Source organism: Arvicanthis niloticus, chromosome 2 (genome assembly GCF_011762505.2).
Source record: "Arvicanthis niloticus isolate mArvNil1 chromosome 2, mArvNil1.pat.X, whole genome shotgun sequence".
NCBI lineage: Eukaryota > Metazoa > Chordata > Mammalia > Rodentia > Muridae > Arvicanthis > Arvicanthis niloticus.
The window spans coordinates 13,468,493-13,490,742 of NC_047659.1; the positions used below are offsets into that span (position 1 = coordinate 13,468,493).

The following is a 22,250-nucleotide window of genomic DNA, read 5'->3' on the forward strand; positions in this document are numbered from 1 at the left end:
GCTGTTGGCACTATAGGGGATGAGAAATAAAGTGGTATAGTGTAGGGGAAACCTGATGGGTATAGCTTTTCCCTTCTGCCTTCCTTGTTCTGATCATGAAAGAGAAGTGTCAGGAGGTTGAAAGCTTTCACTGAGTAAATGTGAAGAGATGACATGGAAAAGACTATTGCTCCCAGAGAGCGCAGTGGAGAGGAAGCATCCCTCTAAAGCTTCTTTAACTAGACAGCCATGTATACAACACACATCTAGCAGGCACTTCTTCACTGCCAGCTGTGGAAGAGCAGAGAGCTCCAAAGGGTTCACAGATCAAACATTGACAACAATCATTTTGAATGTTTTGATAAGATATGGGTGAATCAGGAAAGTGTTATCTGTGTTAGTGTCCAAATTAACCGAATGAAGTCAAGCGCTATCTGTGTGTACAAAAAGGGAGTGGGTGGCCACTGTGACTAAGCCTCTGGTTTTCACATGTTTGGTTATTATAAGTGCATACAAGGCAAGCTTCCCAAAAAGTTGACTACAACTGACTACTCACTAAAATATCTGGCTCATTGAGTAACTAGTGGCACTATAGGGGATGAGAAATAAAGTGGTATAGTGTAGGGGAAACCTGATGGGTATAGCTTTTCCCTTCTGCCTTCCTTGTTCTGATCATGAAAGAGAAGTGTCAGGAGGTTTGGGGCTGCAGATGCCAATATCTCTTAGGCACTGGACTTTTAAAATGCTTTGTTCCCAGACAATTTTCAAGAGGGTATTTCTCCACTTTTCAGGTGGAGAAACCGTGTTGGGGAAAGTTAGGCAGCTTACTCTAGACATCTTGCTTGACAAGGGGCAGGACAGCTTGGTTCACACACTCAGGCTCCAAGCAGCATTATCTCCACATCAGGCAAAGCATTTCCTCTTTCCCGAGAGAAGCCAAGAGGCTGGGGGTACCAGTTCTGTCTCTAACAATAACAGTGATGATTAAGGTCCTTGATTTCTCCTCTCTTTTTCCTTAAAACACAAACATGAGTAAGCTAGCACATTAGTTTGTGACCATGTTGCCGTAGTAAAGTGGATGGCTCAGACAACGGAAGTTTGTTGCTTCGTGATCTCTGAGAGCATCTCCCAGATCAGAGCCTCAAGGAGTCTGCTTCAAAGTGTAGCCTTTGAGAAACCAAGAAGCAGCTTCACAAAGAGCTCCTGCCATTTTGAGCAGTTTGCCATGGAGGGCTCCTGCCACCCCGAGCAATTAATTAAACGGAGCAGTGGTCCTTCAGATGGTGGCTTGAGGTCTGCTGCATGTTTTCATTGTATCTGTTCAGAATCCTCAATGGCTTTCCAGGCTCTCTTTCACTCTGAAAATATTTATCAAGGGACCACTGTGTTCCAGGCATCCTGCCATGGCGAGTGGTGTAATAAGCAACCAGATGCAGGCTTCATCTCACAGTCTAGTGAGGAAGACTGTTGTAAGTACTTAGATTCAGGTTTTTTTTTTTTTTTCCGAGACAGGGTTTCTTTGTACCCCTGGCTGTCCTGGAACTCACTCTGTAGACCAGGCTGGCCTCGAACTCAGAAATCCGCCTGCCTCTGCCTCCTAAGTGCTGGGATTAAAGGCGTGCGCCACCACCGCCCTAGATTCACTTCTTTACCAGACCTTTTGTACAAGAGGATGGTAGTATGATCTGGAACTGATGGAAGGATGCCAAGGCAGAGACGAAGTGCTAGCTAATCTGAGCCTGAGGGGAAAGAACAGATCGGGTGAATGGACATACTCAGGAAGATGAACTAGAAGTCCCTAAGGCATGAAGAAGCAAACCATATCTTACAGTTAGAGCCTGGAATGCAAGTGGCAGGAGGAGAGGCCAGGGCTGAGGATGCCAACTTCAGCAGGAGCCATATTGCCTAGAGTCGCTGAGCTCAGGATTTTAGTCTGTAGGCAACGGTGACTTCACACTTGACAAATGCAGACACTATAGCCTGATTGTGTTTCAAGAGAAGGGTAAGTGGTAGTTCCCATTCTGAATATCTTAGAGTGTGGTCTTAGCTCCAGATTTTTGTGGAGAAAATCAGGTTAAAATAGGTCATTAGGGTAGGTCTTAACCCTACAAAGCAGTAGTATCTCACAGTAAGAAGTTTGGAGACAAAGATTCACAGACACAGGGGAAGCTGGTGTTCAGATACTGTGTCCTCAGAGTTTTATAAGAAGCCCAGATCTGGGAACTGGGCTCAGCCAACCTCCCCAACACACCATTCGAAGAGACATATAACGGCAAAAAGCAGAACCATGAGATTTAACCAATGTGGCTCATGGAGAAGAGGAACTGGTAAAGGGGCCCAGTGACCCCCAAGTCCCCTTTCAGGGTACTGACACAGCTGTAGGCTTAAATGGAGGAAGAGCAGGAGCATCGACAAGAAGCATCTATAACTAAGCAAAACCCAGGAAACTCACCCATATTACTACATTTGTAAGCGGATCAGCATCTCTCACGTGACGCTATGTGCTCACCTGTGAGCGTTGCCATAACAAAGCAGACTTGGCTGTGTGAGTCAGAACCATGTGAAATATCTTCCTGGGATGAAGTTCCTCTTCTGATGCCAGGGACTGTGGCTGGAACTTTCCTGGGTTCCAGAACTGTTTCAGGACATCTGTTCCACTGTGAGGTCGGAAGCAGAAGACTTTCCTGATAGCCAATACATACAGTCAGGCCCTTAGAATCCAGTATGTGTCGAAACCTTGGCCAGAGAAACTTCTCCTCCTCCTCCTAATCTTCCTCCTCCTCCTAATCCTCCTTCTCCTTCTCCTTTTCCTCCTCCTCCTCCTTCTCCTTTGTTTTTAAACAGGCAAAGGTTAATGTGGAGACTTATAACTTACAACCATTGGGTGCAAATCTCTAAATGGGACTTCTCTATCATGGCCTTCGGTGGTTTGAATGAGAAATGTTCCTCATAGGTTTGGCTCTCTGAATACTTTGTCTCTAGTTGGTGGTGCTGTTTGGGGGCAGTTCAGGAGGTGCAACCTTGCTGGATGAAGTGCATCACCACAGGTGGGCTTAGAGTTTCAAACCTCTGCTGCCTGCTTGCCATTGAGGACAGGAGCTCTCGACTTGCTATGCCTGCTGCATGCCTAACACTTTCGAACATGCCTCTGCATGTTCTTGATCTGCCTTGATAGGCCCTTACCTCTCTGGAGCTGTAAGCCAAAATAAATTCTGTCTATAAGTAGCTTTTGGTCATAGTATTTTATCATAACATAAAAGTAATGAGCCGGGCGGTGGTGACGCACGCCTTTAATCCCAGCACTTGGGAGGCAGAGGCAGGCGGATTTCTGAGTTCGAGGCCAGCCTGGTCTACAGAGTGAGTTCCAGGACAGCCAGGGCTATACAGAAAAACCCTGTCTCGAAAAACAAACAAACAAACAAACAAACAAACAAACAAACAAAAAGTAATGAATATATTTTTCTTTTCAAGGGTCTGGAGACACGGTGGAAGAGGTGGCAGAAAGAATGTTAGAGCCAGAAGGTGGGGATGGAGTCTTGTGAAACACTGTCTCTGGGTATGACATGGCCAGAGCACTCATGAATTTCACAGCATCTACTGGTTTCCCTGCACAAGGTTGGGCCCTTCTGTGTTCTAGCTTGGATGGAGGAGGGGCCCATGAGGCTCCATACCTAGCTGAGAAGCTATTGGCAGTAAATGGCTTCTGGAAAGGGAATCTACCTTTCTGCAAAAATATAGCCTCTGATAAATTGCCCATGTTCCAATCAGTAACTCTACACCCACCCACAGGCCAGCAGCTCTAACCTCAGGTATAAATATAAATATGTATATTTATGGGACATGCCGAGACAAAGCAGTGAGGGAGATGGGGCAGGGCAATGAGATACGGATATGGCAAAATATGTTACATACACATATGAAGTTGTTGAAGAATTAATTAATGAAAAGTATTTAGCAATAATTAAAAACAGGGATTTTTGAAAGAAAGACGCAGCAGATAAGATTCAAAATAAATTAAAAATGGGGGCTGGAGGGTGTAGCTTAGTGTTATATCATGTGAGGTCCTGGGTTTGATCCCCAGCACCAAAATAAAGAAGCCAATGATAACTCCATACTAGCTGAGATATAAGAAGTAAAAGAGAAAAAGTGCAAATATTCTGGTGCATATGAAGCAAGTACATAGAGCACAGAAGCAGGAAGGAGGGGGCATGACAGGTAGGGACTAGTAGGCAAGCTGATGAGATATGACAGGATAGACTCACCCAGCGCCAGCTTTACTTAGCACCACGAATTGATGAATGGCAAGCATCATCAAGAATTCCCCTTTTGAAATTCAAGCTGAAGTTGGGTCCTTAGTGTGTAAGTACTGAGAAATGGTGGGTATTTGAAAGGTATTTGAGTCCCAACGGTTTTACTTCTGTGAAGGGATTGGTGGGGCTAGACTATCAAACCTGCCTCTCAGTGGCTCTTCTTCCAATAAGACCCCAACTCCTAAAAGCTCTATGTTTTAGTGTTCCATCACTGTAAAGAGACACCATGACCATGGCAAGTCTTATGAAGGAAACATTTAATTTGGAATGGCTTACAGTTTAAGAGTTTTAGGCCATCATCATTATGGCAGGGAGCACAGAGGCGGGCATGGTAGGATGGACCTTGAAAAATAGAAAAAATAGAGGGCTACACCCTGATATACAGAAAGAGAGAGAGAGAGAGAGAGAGAGAGAGAGAGAGAGAGAGAGAGAGAGGAGGGGGAGAGGGGGAGAGGGGGAGAGGGGGAGAGGGGGAGAGGGGGAGAGGGGGAGAGGGGGAGAGGGGGAGAGGGGGAGAGGGGAGAGGGGAGAGGGGGAGAGGGGGAGAGGGAGGGAGGGAGAGAGGGAGAGAGAGAGAGAGAGAGAGAGAGAGAGAGAGAGAGAGAGAGAGAGAGACTGAGGCAGAGACAGACAGAGTGGCTTGGGCTTTTGGAACCCCAAAGGCCACCCCCAATGACAGATCTTCTAACAAGTCTAAATCTCTTACTCTGTCTTCTTTTTCTATTATAACATTTCCACTGGTTTTCTGGGGGTTTACATAACAGTCCCCTCCCAGTCTCTTCATATCCTCCCTTCTTTGTGACCTCCACCCTATCAAAGAAGTAGAAAACAAAAACAAGAAGAAAAAGAAAATCCAACCAATCAACCAATCAACCAACCAACTAACCAACCAACCAACCAACCAACCAACCAACCAACCAACCAACACAAGTCCTCTTTGTGTTTTCTGTACACCACTGGAGCATGGTCAAGCTCTCAGTGGCCTGCCCTGCAAATAAGAGCTGAGCCCTGTCCTTCCCACCCCTGCACCAGAAGCCATTGGTTGCGAGGAGCTACACTTTGGCATTTCCCTCACACTCATCTCCTGTTCTTTTACAAATAATGCCATTCCCTGGTAACTAAGCATTCAAATATATGAGCCTATGGGGATCATTCTTATTCAAACCACCATACTCTAAAATGTCCAAAATTGTACTTGTTGCATGCACTATGTGTTCCAAAATATGAATCTGTGAAGGATATTTCACACTCAAACCAGCACACTTTGGACTTACTTCTTTTTTCTTCCAAACAGTCTTACATTGTAGCTCAGAGTATCCTGAAACTCACTATACACACAGACTGATCTCAAACTCAAGACAGTCTTTCCTCAGCCTTCTAAGTATGGGAATTACACACACAAGCCACCATATCTCCAAAAATAATTCTCAACTAGGTCATTTCTATAATACTTGTTTCACAAAAATAGACAAATTATAAGATCAAAAAAGTAAACAAAACAAAACAACAACAAAGAAAACCGATGTGACCATAAGAGTGTCACATCTAATGGTGGGTTGGGGACCCTTCCATGGATTCCGTGGAAGCATGACTGTATTCTTTATACAAGTTTTGCTTTTTTCCCCAGCTTTCCTTTTTTTTCTTCATCATCACTCCCATTTAAAGAAATAATCCTTAACAATGGCATGGAGTTGCAAGTATTTTCAAGTTAAGTTTATTTTTTCTTTGACTAACACATACTTGTAAAAATCACATCAGCTAGAGGTTACAGTTTGTCTCAAGTTAACTTCTTACTCAGGTGAACATTACAAATCTTCACCTTATCTTCACTAACATTCTGATTCAGTTTGTCATGAGTCGAATAATGTATTCCCTAAGATTTCATATAGTGGAAATTTAACACTCAATAGGTTGGTGGTATTTGGAGGTGGGGCATTTTCACTAGAAGGAGATGAGGTAACGAGGGTGGGGCCCTTATTATGGAACTAGTGACTTCCTAAGAGAAGATTAGAGCTGAGTGTGTGGTGTCTTTTTTTCCATGCCAGCATACCAAGTCGTCACTAAACACTGATGTCTTCATCTTGTCTTCATAGCCTCTACAACTGTGAGACACACATTCTGTTCTTTTAGTAATTGCCCAGGTTGTGCTGTTCCATTATAAAAACACAAAACAGACTAGAACAGCCTACAAATTCTGTGTGCCGTCATATCCCATTGTAGAGGGAACATATTAGTTATTAAAATCATGGCAATCTCCTAACCTTACCAACAAAAGTGCTGTTTTCTTATCCTCCATGCATTTTCCATACCTAGTGGTCACTTAACAAATTCTAGGTTCCATGTAATCTAGGGTCATGGCTGTTCTTCATGCTCTAAGGGATAAGTCTGTTATACACTAACACATAAATTACTGTGGAGCATAGCTCACCTGTCTTCCATGGGGCTAATTCAATGAGGATCCTTAAAGACTTCAAACCCAGGGCACTGCAGAGATCTGGAACTTTCTTTTAAGACCCTCTGGCTGATGGAGTAGCAAGAAATCTGTGCTTATCAGTCATCCTGTTCTATGCTGAAGTATTCTCACAAGGACCACCTCTTGCCTGAGCCTATAACACATCTGGCTACTGCTGTTTAAGTAACAGATGCTAAAGCTATCAACGTGATGATTGTTATTTGATAGTAGGCATATGTTTTCTTATCCTGAGGTATTGACAAGCAAGATGCTGAGTCAGTCTAGCAAAGCTTGTAATCCATCCAAATACCCTTTCATTGTATTTCTGGGCCAAGTGCCAAGTTCAGCCAGTTTCTTGGAAAAGGCTACCCTCTAGTGGCTAGTTCAAGTACAACAGCAATTCTTCAGACAAGTCATGTACTTGGTGCAATTCACAAAATCAAATTCCCAACCTCCCCTTTAGCACAGCCGATCACCAGCGTGGCACAGGCTATCATGAGTGTTGCTGCCAAGTACATTTATGGTGCCAGTGTAATTCGAGCGAACGCTGTGATCCCAAACTGAGCTATGCTCCCAAGATATTGTTAATCAATTCCCAATGCAATCCAGTCCAAGTACCCCATTTTTGGGAAGTTTCAGGGGAAAAATAACTATTGATATGTGACAATCATGTCTTGCCAACATTTCCTCCTTGGGCATCAGACATTCAATGAATATTGATTTCTATCGTTTTCCATTTCTTGAAGTTGAAGGAGCAAACTAGACCCCAGTGAATCTAGTCATCTCTGTACTAATCTGCCTTATGCATTGGTACCCAGTTATCCCTCAAACCTTGGCTTATGGCATTAATCTTAAGCAGTCTCCACTCCTATCTGTATGAATTATACTGTAAGATCTCTAGCAGATGACTAAAACCGAATAGTATCAAATGCTACTTAAAAAAGGTTGGGGATTTAGCTCAATGATACAGGGCTTATGGAACAAACCCAAGGTCAATGAACAAAACAAAATAAAACAAAAAAGCTACCTGGACCCAAAGACCCAAAATTATCTATCTATCTATCTATCTATCTATCTATCTATCTATCTATCTATCTATCTATCTATCATCTATTACGTTTTTTCCCCACATAATACCTGTACTAAAGTTTAGAACCCTTATGTAAAAGTTAAGAACACTTTACAGCTTCTTTTTGGAATATCCCAAACACTACTCTTGCATGTTGGGGTCATTGTTATGAAAGATAAGGGTTATTTGAGTACAAGCACTGTGATATCACAACAGTGTGTCTGTATCTGATAACCAAGAGCATTACTGAGTGACTAATGGGTGGGAAGTGTATACAAGAGTGGCTTTGCTGGACAGAGGGATGAGTCATGCCTTGGACAAGATGGAGCAGGACAGCAGATCTCATCACATTATTTATCACGTTACATCATTTCAAGTGTATGAACTGTTTTTATCTAAGAGTTTCAGCCTAGAGATGTCTGTGGGTATCAAAACCATAGATAGTGAGAACTTGGATGAACGAGGACTCCTCAGTTGTGGTGATTTGTGGTCCAACATTGGTTATTGTGTTTCACCATAGTCAGACTTCCTTCAGGTCTTTCTTTTTAGTCAACTTCTTCACTTCTGCTGGAGATGTGGCATGAATGTCTTCACTGGCAAGGGCAGTGCCTAGAAATGTTTACACTGTCCAGTACAAACCTGTCTGGAAAGTTGTGTAATTGTTCCTTACTAGCAGCTTAAGAGCACACCTGAAAGCTCCAGAACAAACAGAAACAAACACACCCGTCTTAGTTAGGGAGAGACACCATGACCATGGGAACTCTTATAAAGGAAAACATTTCATTGGAGCTTGCTTACAGTTTCAGATGTTCAGTCCATTATCATCACGTTGAGAAGCATGGTAGCATGCAGACACACATGGTGCTTGAGAAGAAGCTGAGAGTTCTACATCTTGACCTGAAGGCAGCAGAAGGAGATGATGTGCAGAAGGAGACTGGGCATAGTTTGAGACCTCACAGCCGTCCTCCGCAGAGACACACTTCCTCCAAAAAGGCTATACCTTTTAATAGTGCCATTCATTATGAGCCAAACATTCAAACACATGAATTTTTGGGGGGTGGTGCATCCCTATTTAAACCACCACAATACCCAAAGAAGAGCAGATGGCAGGAAATAATCAAATTGAAGGCTGAAATCAATAAAATGGAAACAAAGAGAAAAAGACAAAGAATCAAGGAAACAAAAAGTTGGTTCTTGGAGGAAACCAATAACATAGACAAACTCTTATTCAAACTAGGTAAAAGACATTGAAAAGAATATCCAAATTAACAAAATCATAAACTGAAAGGGGGACACAACAGAAACAGAGGAAATTCAAAGAATCAGTAGGTCATACTTTAAAAACCTATACTCCACAAAATTGGGAGATCAAGATCACATAGACAATTTCAACAGACCCATATACCCTCAGGAAATGGAAGCAGTTATTAAAAAGTCTCCCAACCAAAAAATTCCAGGGCCAGATGGTTTTAATGTAGAATTCTACCAGACTTTCAAAGAACACCTAATACTAATACTCTTCAAATTATTCTACAAAATAGAAGCAGAAGGAACTTTGCCATATAAAGATTCAGCAAAGAAAGAGAATTAGAAAAAATTTCCCTCATGAACGGTGATACAAAAATACTCAATAAAATACTTGCAAATAGATTTCAAGAACACATAAAATAAAGCAGGCTGGGATTCCCCCACCACAGGGTTAGAACAGTGTCTGGTTTGTCTAGTCCATGGAAGACTTCCCAACAGCACCTGGAGTGTGCATGATAGCCACTTGCTTGAAGACCCATGGTTTGATTTTGTCTCAGTGTGGTGGTGTGGGTTAACCTTCCAGTATGTAGTTTCTTATCTTTGGCCAGAATGTAGCACAACTGTGGGTAACCATATCCTTTTGTACTGATCCCCTCATCTCATTTTTGTTTCTACGTCCCCCCAGGTGGCCTCTCCCTATTGCTGCTCCCCATGTTACTCACAAGACAGACAGGAGGAGCCTCCCGTGAAGGGTCCCAGAGTGGTGGGGAATTGCACTGTCTTTCTTCAGCTCACTTTTGAAACCATGGGGTCTGAAGGCAGTTGGCTTTGCATTGTGCTGGCTTGAAAGAGGAGCAATGGAGATACAAAGATTCATTTTCCTGTTTATTTTGCCATGGCTTCCCAGTTTTGTGGCCCCAAGTGGGTTTTTCAGCCTTAATCTCATTTTCTACAGTACTTACGGGATTATTCTTATCTGCGGATAGTTACTACTTGGATTTTTTTTTTTTTTGAGAGCTGAGGTAGAAAGCTGGAAAGCTATTCAGTCATGCTATTAATGTCACTTATTAATAACCATTAACGTTCTTAATGTTTATGTGAAAGATAAAACTGATTTATCTACCACTTTTACTGTACAAGATAATTTTGAATTGACTACATATTTACATTTACCAATGGGTTTCACACTTCATCATTCTGTGTTATTTGTTATCATAGAACTTAAGCTCTTGGTTAGGGTACACAGTGAATAAGGGGTACAGCTGATAATGTTCTCAGGTCAATCTGCATTCAGTTACCTTGAGATCAGTCTCACTCCCCTCCCCCAACCCCCATCTCCTGAAGAAACCTTGGTCCCTGCTCTACAGAATATCCTAAAGACTTGCAAAACTCTCAGAGAGTAGTGGGATGTGAATGCTAAAAGATGGAACCAGTGCTGTGGGGTATGGAGGGAAGGAAGGACAAGCCCGACTATATCTACAAATCCTGTGTCTGAGTCATGATTGCTTCAGACTATGCTTGCTTGCATCAGAAGTCAAAGTGACTAGGGCCACTGGTGCTTTTCCATGACTCATCAAAGTCAAGCACACTTCTTACTGTGTCTCCTGTGTCTCAGCCCATCAAGACCTGTCACAGACCACCCCTCCTCCCATGGGCAATACAGGAAATCAGACAGTGAATCTGAGCTGGTTCTCTTTGTCACTAGAAGCTTAGGGCTATTTTCTCCTGTGTATCAATCTTGTTGGTAAATACACATCTCTATTTTTCTGCTCCTTGAAGACAGACACGCAGCACCCAATAGATCCTTTAGTTTTGAGAACTTCTTGTTTTTTTGAATACTGGTCCTTATGAATAGACATCAAGGTCTCAGGGACTAGCCCAGGGAACAGGCTTGGACAGAATGCATCTAAGCTTATCAAGGGTTGTAACAGGTCAGAAGAAGATGAAAAATTATCAGTTGCCAATAGATTTGGGTGTTTAAGGAAAATGTGTATGTGTTGTATTTTTATTAATAATTTATAAAATTTTTAAATTAGAAAATCAATACAGTGTATTTGGTAGGCACTGGCTCCTATAACCACTTTCTTTATGTAAGAAAGACAGGTGCAGGTTATACATGTCTGAGAACCATTGCTCTTCTGATAGTGTGTTCGCATGTGCTGGGTTTGTGCTCTGTTTGAGTGCTCTGCTGTGTGAGCATCTGTGTGCACGTAGTGTGTACTTTTTTGAGAGATGACTGGGTGTAACATTCGTGGCTAGTGTGCTGTATGGTGGTATTTATCAGCTGCGTGTAAATTCATATGAAAATGACATGCTGTCTCTTTCTAACTAGGCTGAATTCAGGTTACGGAGAGAATGACTATCAGCCAGAGAGATCTACGATTGCTCGTATGTATGTGTGACTATGTAATGTTCACACTTTAATCAGCTGTGGAACTAGAGTTATGATACATTGATGCATATATTTGTGTAAACACATGTGCTTTTATGCTGTTTTATCTATCGTATTTTAGGCAGCTCCCAGTGGGCTCTTCCTTAAGCTAAATGGGCAGCTTTTGGTCATCTGACTTGAAGTTACCTGGTTTCTGTATGGGCACTTTCCTTTACTAGCCTTCAACAATGCCATACTTACCTTCTTGGGACCATGTCACCATAGTGGCTAAAGGCCTGGGCTCGGCTTTCATAGACATCTTGGTTCAAATGTCTAGTTTTGACTCGTCACAGACTTAGGACATTGGAGTTAAACTTCATGAAGCTCAATGGCCTGAACTGTAAAGTGTGCGGAGCCAAGGATTTATTTCAACATGTGTTATGAACATGCAAAATATGGCAGATTCTCAACTCATGAGTCATTTCTTAATTGTCCATGGGGGATCGTTTTGGGCAAGAACAGAGGAAGCAAGCTCATTTAAGACCTCCTGTCAGACTCCACCTGACTACATTCCTTCTTCATTCTTCAGTGTGCCCAGCTGTTTCTTTTACACAAAGGGTGATTTAAATCAAGGCCATCTTTTTGTTTATTCTACCAGTAAATTTGAGTATTTGCTTTACCTTTAGCCTCTGAATTTTCTTTCAGAGATGCTTGAGTTTCAAGATGTTTAATCTAGTAAATACCAGTGGGCTATTGGATTTCAGTTGGAGGTTTAAGTTATGGTGTGCTTTTCTTTCCTACTGTGATGACCTGCCCTCTCTGCCCCTTTCAGCTCTTAAAGAGGTGTATTTACCAGGCACCAGAGCCTTGGGATGATTGCCATTTCCTGGACTCCATTTTCCCATCTTCTGTTTGTGATCTGCGACTTAACTCTTACTGGATAAAGTACCAAGCTGCATTCCAGGAAAGACTCAAGATCAGGATTTATCAAGTACTGTGTGTCCTTCAGCATGTGGCTTCACACTAAGGACACAAGAACAAAAAGACAGAAAAAAAAAAAAAAACAAAAAAAAAAAAACAAAAAACAAATAAAGAAAAACAACAACAAAAAGTAAGCTACTATAATGTCTGCTTTATAAACACACATGAATGTTTCCAGCCGGTTGAATTAATCTACATAAATGTTGCTTGCAAATTTGATGTCTGATGTAAGTTAGTGACTGTATGCTTTTGTTTTCCCCAGCAAAGGCTTGATATAGAACCGTTGTACTGATACATTTATTACACAGCTTCACCATCCACTCTCAAACATTAGAGTAAATAATAAGTACAGGTATGTGTGTTGGCAGATAATGAGATAGGTGTTACAGTGTGACTTTGAAGTTCTGAAATAGTTTCAGACTTGACTAAGGTTGCCCCTTCTTTTTTTTTCAGTCTATCTTGTCCCTTATTTATTTATTTTTTTTGAGATGCATAACTGATGTTAGCCTTCAAGTCATGAGCCTCATGCCTTGGCTTCTACATATCACTACATCCATTCTGGAACTGATCATATTAATGAAGTCTGGAATTGTGACAGCATCAGGTTTTACTTCAGTAGCTTGGACCAATTCCTTTATCACCTGAGATTTAGTTCTCTGATGCCCAAACTCAGGAATATATTGTTATCAAGTGTGGAGCAGAGACTGAAAGAAAGGTCATTCAGAGACTGCCCCACCTGGGGATTAATCCCATATACAGTCAACAAACCCAGATGCTATTTGTGGATGCCAGGAAGTGCTTGCTGACAGGAGCCTGACTAGGAGGCTGTCTCCTGAGAGGCTCTGCCAGAGCCTGACAAATGCAGAGGCAGATGCTTGCAGCCAACCATTAGACTGAGTGCAGGGTCCCCGATGGAGGAGTTGGAGAAGAGGCTGAAGGAACTGAGGGGGTTTTGTAGCTCCATGGGGGGGGCAACAGTGTCAACTGGATAGACCCCCCCGGAACTCCCGGGGACTGGACCACCAACCAAAGAGTACACATGGAGGGACTCATGGCTCCAGCCATATATGTGGCAGAGGATGGCCTTGTTGGATATCAGTGGGAGGAGCAGCCCTTGGGCCTGAGGGTGTTCGATGCCCCAGTGTAAGGGAATGCCAGGAAGTGGTTGGGTGGGGGGGCACCCTCATAAAGGTAGGGGAGGGAGGATGGGATAAGGGGCTTCCTAAGGGGGGACCTGGAAAGGGGAAAACATTTGAAATGTAAATAAAGAAAATATGCAATAAAATAATATATTGTTATCAATGTCAGCCAAGTAGGCTCAATTATGATCAATGAGGTGTCAAATCTTGGGGAATTTGTTATAATTGGATGGTTATGAATCTACCCAACCCTCAAAACCCTGCAGCATGTCAAAGTTCTGAGTTCCAGACATGAGAAACTTCTTAGGGTAGATTTTCAAGTCTGCTTCTGTGAATGAACCCTTGTCTTGGGACAGAGAAGTGAGGAGAGAGGAGAAAGGAGAGAAGAGTAGAGGAGGGTGTGTGTGTGTGTGTGTGTGTGTCTGTGTGAGAGAGAGAGAGAGAGGGAGGGAGAGAGAGAGAGAGCAAGAGGGAGAGAGAGAGGGAGAGAGAGAGAGAGAGGAGAAAGAGACAGACACGCACATATTACATACTATGCATACACATGCATATATGGATATATATCCATATATATGTACACACACACACACACACACACACACACACACACACACACACATTGTTGTTACTACTTCAGGGAGCCAATCCTCATGGTCTACAATGTAGGACCTTGGCCTGTATATTCCCAGGGAGTGTAAAAGTCTAGAAGGTTGGTGATTTGTTATTATTATTTTTAAATGTTAGTACCTGGGGCAAGTTTGATGTCCACTTCACTGAATTATTTTTCTGAATACCTGGAGTCTGACAGTAGATTGTTGTTGAATATGTCATAGCGCAGCAGGTGACATGGGTGCATGAGACCATGTGTAGCGTCTGCAATACGATTGTTATATGCATTGTAATTCAGATTTTCCTCAAATTCTCATCCCTAGATAATATTATCTCTTTATAGAAGAGAGAACTTAGGCACACAGCAAATGCCTCTGTTGCAGAAGTGAGGGGCCCTCTCAAGCTTCCTAGTGGTGGGGCTGGCTGTCTCTCTTCTCCTGTTTGGTATTCTGTGTAATGCTGAATAAGATGTAGGCTCCAAGAAGGAATCTTGCAGTTAGATTCTCTGTGCTGAAGTACTGTTTTGACCATGCTTGAATACGTGAACAAATTTGTACTGTGTCTTGAAGGAAGCTTTTTTTTTTTTTCCTCTAGAAATAGTATATTTAATTCAGAACTTAAGATTCAGACAGTATGGCAAATAGTTTGTCTGAATTTTGATGCAGTCAGTCCCCTGAGGAGAAGGATGTGTCTGTTGTGCCAAATGGGTGAGGAGCTCAGGTCTCTGATATTTCCTTCTCTTTCATTTCCAACAGAGACAAGAGCAGCACGAGGAGGGAGAATTAGAGCATTGTATCTGAACTCCTCATCCTGGGGCTCCCCATCAGACCAGAGCAGCAGAAGATTTTCTTCTCCCTGTTCCTGGCCATGTACCTGATCACAGTGCTGGGGAACCTGCTCATCATCCTGCTCATCAGGCTGGACTCTCACCTCCACACCCCCATGTACTTCTTCCTCAGCCACTTGGCTTTCTTTCCCATCAGTTACTGTCTCAGAGATGCTCCGGATCATTCAGACTCGGCACCTAAGCATTCCCTATGAAGGGTGTTTCTCAAATATATTTTTTTCTTGTTTTTTCTATATGTTGGCAATTTTCTTCTTAAAGTGATGGCCTATGACAGGCATATGTCCATATAACATCCACTGTATTATACCGTTATGATGGGGGAGGAGCTGTATGACTTCCTGGTGGCTGGGTGCTGCTTCATTTCTTGTGTACATGCCCTGTTGCATACTCCCTCCTGTCTCATCCATCCCTTACCCTTTCTGTTATCTTAATGAGTCCTTGAAGCTGTCCTGCCTAAACACACCCTTCAATGAGTTAGTGATCTTCCCTGAAGGGGGTATTGACTCTTCTGCAACTGGGTACCATTTCAGGCTCTTATGTCTGTACTGGGGCTACTGTCCTAAGTGTCCCTCCACCAAGAATATCTGCAAAGTTCTTCCCGGTGCTTTTGCACTATAGGATACTTGGAATTATCTATCTCTTTCATTTCTTAAATAACTCTGAATTTAAGGATGAAATTGTTTCAGTTATGTATACAGTGGTGACACCCACTTCATCTACAGCATAAAAATATAAAAATTGGCCCATGGACCACTTTGTAGAAGTGAAGTTAACTTTGTCAAGTGAGAGTTATCTACTCAAGTTATGTTTTTCCTATCTTTCTCATCTTAAAAATTAGTTATATGAGTATTTTGTACAGTTGATTTTGATAATATTTACCCCTTCTCCTAATGCTTTACAGAGTACCCTGAAGATAGACTTGGCAAGTCATGAATTTTTGTCTTTTTAGTAATTTCTTTTATTGAGAATAGATTTTTTCATATAATATATTCTAAAACAGTTTCCCTTCCCCCAAACTGCTTCCAGTTTCTTCCCAATTTTCTTCCACTTGGATTCACATTCTTTCTATTTTTCACTACAAAACAATTGGGCTTTAAGGAATGAGAATAAAATAAAATAAGATAAAACAAACAAACAGTTGAAATAGGAAAAAATTGAAGAGAAAGAGCTGAAGAAAAAGCATGAGAAACACATATAGACACAGAAACACACCCACAAATACACATAGGAATCCCATAAAAAACACAAAATTGCCTTCCAGTTTGCACCTGTACCAAGAGCAGAGCCTCCAGTCTGGATCCTCACCCACTCAACCCACATGTCAGTTGCAACTTGACCTGCCAGGTGTTCTGACACATCCAGGATCACAACTGAGACCCCAAATCCCACCCCAATATGAGGCATAACCGAGAACCCCGTGACCCAGGGACACAGGTACTCCCCAGCAGCCAGAGAACTATGCTTCTTCCAGTTTGCACCTGTGCCAAGTGGAGCCTTTGTTCTGGATCTCCACCCACTCAGCACACACACAGATGCAGTGTAACCCCCAGGAGTTCTGACACAGCCAGGATCACAGGATCACAGGATCACAGGATCACAGGATCACAGGATCACAGGATCACAGGATCACAGGATCACAGGATCACAGGATCACAGGATCACAGGATCACAGGATCACAGGATCACAGGATGAGGGACAGGCTCCAGTTACAGACAGCGAGGCCGGTTAACACCAGATCTAACCAGATGGTGAGAGGTAAGCACAAGAACATAAGTAACAGAAACCAATATACTTGGCAACATAAGAACTCAGTTCTCCCACCACAGCAAGTGCTGAGTACCCCAGCGCACCTACAAAACAAGATTCAGATCTAAATTTCCATCTTATTAAGATAATAGAGGACTTAAGAAGGACATAAATAGGGGAGGCTAGGTACAGCAACAACAGGGCGTCAAGGCTTCTCTGTCACTAGGAAGCGGGCAACCGGAGGGAAGATGGTTTACATCTCAAATGGTCAAGTGTTGGACAGCTGGAATCAGTCCCCATGGAGATTGTCTTTCATAACAGATTTCTTCTGGGGAATAGCAGAATTTTTGGTTTGTTGTTTTAAACTCTGCTTCAGCAAGATGTGAAGAGAAGAAGAGGCTATGGGAGCTCCTCTGATTCCAGATACGATGATGGAAGAGGGCCACCAGGAAACCCTCCACAAAGAATGGGTCGGATCAGTCACCTTTGTGGCCCCAGCACTCCTCCAACGGCTGGTGGATGAGGAAGGTAAATGTCTGCTCTGAGAATCAGACAACCAGACACACACACTCGTAGAAGGAAGTCATCAGGAGTTGAAGAGTGGCTCATACAAGAGAAGATGGTGTATGTCCAAACAAAGGATTGCTCTGTGTCCTCACAGATGAATGAGGTCATGCTGGGAATTCCCTCTGCAGGATCTGGCCTGACTGATATGCAGTTCTATAAATGTACATGTTTGTCTCCTTATCTTTTTTGTATAGTTTACTAAAGCATTAATATAGTTTTAAGAAGTAAATATTTTTAGGTTGCAAAACTTGATTGTTCATCTTTATATGATTATACCCAAAATCTTTGATCTGGAAGAAATAAAGGCCATGTATTTAGTCCTGTTTTTTTTTTTTTGGTTTGTTTTGGTTTGATTGGTTTTGGTTTTGTCTTGCTTTTCCAAGCCACCACCCTCTTCTCCAATGTATATAGTCCTGTTAATGTTGCCTTTTCTCAGCTTTTGAAATACTGCTCACTGTTATTTGCTCTCATTTATAAATAAACCACAATGTAATTATTTCAGTAAAAAAAGAAGGACATAAATAACTCCCTTAAAGAAATACAGGACAACACAGGTAAACAAGTAGAAGCCCTTAAAGAGGAAACACATAAATTCTTTGAAGAAATAAAAAAACACCATCAAACTTGTGAAAGAATTGGACAAAACTGTTCAAGATCTAAAAATGGAAATAGAAAAATTAAAGAAAACACAAAGAGAGGCAACCCTGGAGATCAAAAACCCAGGAAAGCGAGCAGGAGTCACAGATGCAAGCATCATCAACAGAATACAAGAGATAAAAGAGAGAATCTCAGGTGTAGAAGATACCATAGAAGACATTGTTAAAATTAATATTTAATAAATGGGGCTGTGCAGGCTGACCATCTAAGAGGCGGTGGCTCTGCCTAGCTCAGGTAGCCATGCTCCGTGACCAGAAGCCTAGCATGGCACAGCTAGAAGAGGCCATAGGACACGTGGGCCCAGCGCACCACAGCTGGAAAGGGCCAGAGGCCATGCATGCCACAACTATACCCACAAGACTCCAACATGGGAGATGGCTCCATCAATCTACCACGCTGTCTCCACCAGGCTGGGCTGAGCCCAGACCATCCTGCCATCCATGTGGTACCCGGTAGAAATGAGACTTTAATGGTTAAAGACTATCCAGTGGCTTTATATGTTTGGTAATGCTCAATTAACAAGAAGCTCACACAATTAGAGGTGTTACCCAATACCTAACCTAGATGTTACAACTACCTTAGACTGCTAGAGGCACGCATATATCTGCTGCCATTTTTCCCTCTCTCTGGTCCCTCTTTCCTAGCTCCTCCTCTTCCTTCTCTTTTCTTTTTTCTGCTCCTCTCAACTCCTCCTACATTAATGAGTTTATTGTAAAATATCCAGCTACAAGACATTGACATAGTAGTCAAAGAAAATGCAAAAAGCAAAAAGCTCCTAACTCAAAATATTCAAGAAACCCAGGACATAATGAAAAGACCAAACCTAAGAATAATAGGTATAGAAGAGTGTGAAGATTCTCAACTCAAAGGGCCAGCAAACATCTTCAATAAAATTATAGAAGAAAACTTTCCTAATATAAAGAAAGAGATGCCCATAAACATACAAGAAGCCTACAGAACACCAAACAGATGAGACCAGAAGAGAAATTCCTCCTGTCACATAATAATTAAAACACCATATATACAGAACAAAGAAAGAATATTGAAAGCAGTAAGGGAAAAAGGTCAAGTAACATATAAAGGCATACCTAACAGAACTACACCAGACTTCTCAACAGAGACTCTAAAAGCCAGAAGATCTTGAGCAGATGTCATCTGGATCCTAACAGAACAAAAATGACATCCCAGGCTACTATATCCAGCAAAACTCGCCATTATCATAGATGGAGAAACCAAGATATTCTAAGACAAAACCAAGTTTAAACAATATCTTTCCACTAATCCAGCCATACAGAAGATAATAGAAGTTAAAGTCCAACACAGGGAGAGAAACTACACTCAAGAAAAAGCAAGAAATTAACCTTCTCATAACAAACTGGAAAGAAGAGACCCACACAAACACAATTCCACCTCTAATAACAAAAATAACAGGAAGCAATGATTTTTGGTCTCTAGTATTTTTCAACATCAGTGGACTCAATTCCCCAATAAAAAAGATATAGGCTAACAGACTGAATATGTAAATAGGACCCAGCATTTTGCTGAATACAGAAAACACACCTCAGTGACAAAGACAGACACTACCTCAGAGTAAAAGGCTGGAAAACAATTTTCCAAACAAATGGTTCCAAGAAGCAAGCTGGAGTAGCCATTCTAACATCCAATAAAATAGACTTTCAATCAAATTTTATCAAAAAAGATGGGGAAGGAAACTATACACTCATTAAAGGAAAAATTCACCAAGACTATCTCTCAATTCTGAACATCTATGCCCCAAATGCAAGGACACTCAATTTGTAAAAGAAACATTACTGAACCTCAAAACACATATTGAACTTCACACAATATTAGTAGAAAATTTCAACACCCCACTCTCAACAATGGGCAGATCATGGAGATAGAAATTAAACAGAGACACAGTAGAACTAATAGAAATTATGAACCTGGGTGGGTGGGTGAGCACACTCATAGAAGGAGGGGGAGGAAGGATGGGATAAGGGGTTTCTGGAGGGGAAACAGGGAATGGGGATAACATTTGAAATGTAAATAGATAAAATATCCAATAAAATGATGTTATGAACCAAATGGATTTAACAGATATCTATAGAACATTTCATCCTAAAGCAAAAGAATATACTTTCTTCTCAGCACCTCATAGTACCTTCTCAAAAACTGGCCATAAAATCAGGCATAAAACAAACCTCAACAGATACATGAATGTTGAATTAATCCCATGTATTCTGTCAGACCACCATGGACTAAGGCTGGTCTTCAATAACAACCAAACAACAGAAAACCCACATATACATGGAAGCTGAACAACTATATATTCAATGATAACTTGGGCAGGGAAGAAATAAAGAAGTTAAAGACTTTTTAGAATTTAATGAAAATTAAGGCACAACATAGCTAAACTTATGGGACACAAAGGAAGCAGTGCTAAGAAGAAAACTCAAAGTTCTGAATGCCTCCATAAAAAAATTGGAGAGATCATACACTAGCAGTTTAACAGCACATCTGAAAGCTCTAGAACAAAAAGAAGCAAATATACCCAAGAAGAGAAGACAGCAGGAAATAATCAAACTCAGGGCTGAAATCAACTAAGTGGAAACGTACAAAGAATCAACAAAACTAGGAGCTGTTTTTTTTTTTAATCAATAAGGTAGATAACCCTTAGCCAAACTAACTAGAGGGCACAGAGACAATATCCAAATTAACAAATTCAGAAATGAAAAGGGAGACATAACAACAAAAACTTAAGAAATTCCAAAAATATTCATATCCTACTATATTCAACAAAACTAAAAAAATCTGGATGAAATGGACAATTTTCTAGACAGATACCAGGTACCAAAGTTAAATCAGGATTAGATAAATCATCTAAACAGTCCCATAACCCCTAAAGAAATAGAAGCAGTCATTAGAAGTTTAATAACAACAACAACAACAACAACAACAACAACAACAACAACAACAACAAGAGCCCAGGGTGAGATGATTTTAGTGAAGAATTCTATCAGACTTTCAAAGAAGACTTGATACCAATATTTCTCAATCTATTCCATAAAATAGAAACAGAAGAAAAAACTACTCAATTCTTTCTGTGAAGCCACAGTTACCCTGATATCTAAACCACAAAAAGACCTAACAAAGAAATGGAAATCTAGACCAATTTCCCTCATGAATATCCATGCAAAAATATTCAATAAAATACTTGCATCATTTAAGAAATTATAACTTCATCTTGATAATAATTATACAGATTTCTACCAATAGGTTATGGCTATGCAATAAGTCCTAGCTAATCCTCCCTGTTCCAACAAAACCACTACTTTTCCTTAGAAAGACAGACCAATATTAACCACATTAGTCCCCAAGCCCAAGGAATACGGGCGCTGACTCTTCATTGACTTCTTCAAGCTGATTACGGGCACTGAGATATTAGATGAGGGGTGGGGGGAAGAGTAAATTGATAAGCCTCTGACGCTGTGTCTTCACTGCATCCAGATGGAATTCCAGGACATCAGAGGTTTGAGCAGGTCTGCTCAGTTTGCTTGATGAGTAGATACACCACGGCTGTGTATTCTGCAATATACAATTCTCAAAACAAGTTTTAGTATCAAGATAATTTTTTTTAGAGGGCTGACATTTTATTAAAGATGTTGATTCTAACAACTTTTCTTTTTTTTTCATTTTTTTTATTGGATATAATATTTACATTTCAAATTTTATCTCCTTATCCCATTCCCCCACCACCACCCAGGAACCCTTTATTCCATCCCTCCTCCTCGTGCTTCTGTGAGGGTGTGATTTTCCTGTTTCTATGATGCTGTTTCCATTAACATAAACTGCCTCCTAAATTTCTAAATCCTTCCAAAAAATTTACTTTGATTTCAAATTTAAGGTTTTCATTGGTACGAGCTTCTTATTGATATAAAAGTGAGATGAATATTGATACTCTCATGGGCATTGTACCTGTATAACACATTTAGGAATACAAGGCTTAGACCCAGTCCTTCTTTAACTTTTTTAACTGATTTGAGATCGTTAGCCTGCGAGTTAAGGGACTATAGCAAATTCATGGCTTTGAGTTTATTGTTAGGGTGTTTTCTATATTTTATTTAGAAATAGCTGAGAGGAGATAACAGACAACAGTCCAGGTTACCTTACATGGATAGTTAGTTTTCAAAACATCAGAAATCCTTAGAATTGACGCTACAAATATTTATATACTGATTAGAGACCTGTCTGCTCCTGACAGCTTCCTGTAGTGG

General features: G+C 41.3%; 2 pseudogenes; both read left to right on the forward strand.

Moving 5' to 3' along the window:
* The first annotated feature begins 1,382 nt into the window (after window positions 1-1,382).
* Window positions 1,383-15,732, forward strand: LOC117702865 (olfactory receptor 1J2-like; annotated as a pseudogene).
* Window positions 15,733-16,943: 1,211 nt separating this feature from the next.
* Window positions 16,944-17,291, forward strand: LOC117704343 (selenoprotein K pseudogene; annotated as a pseudogene).
* Window positions 17,292-22,250: the final 4,959 nt, after the last annotated feature.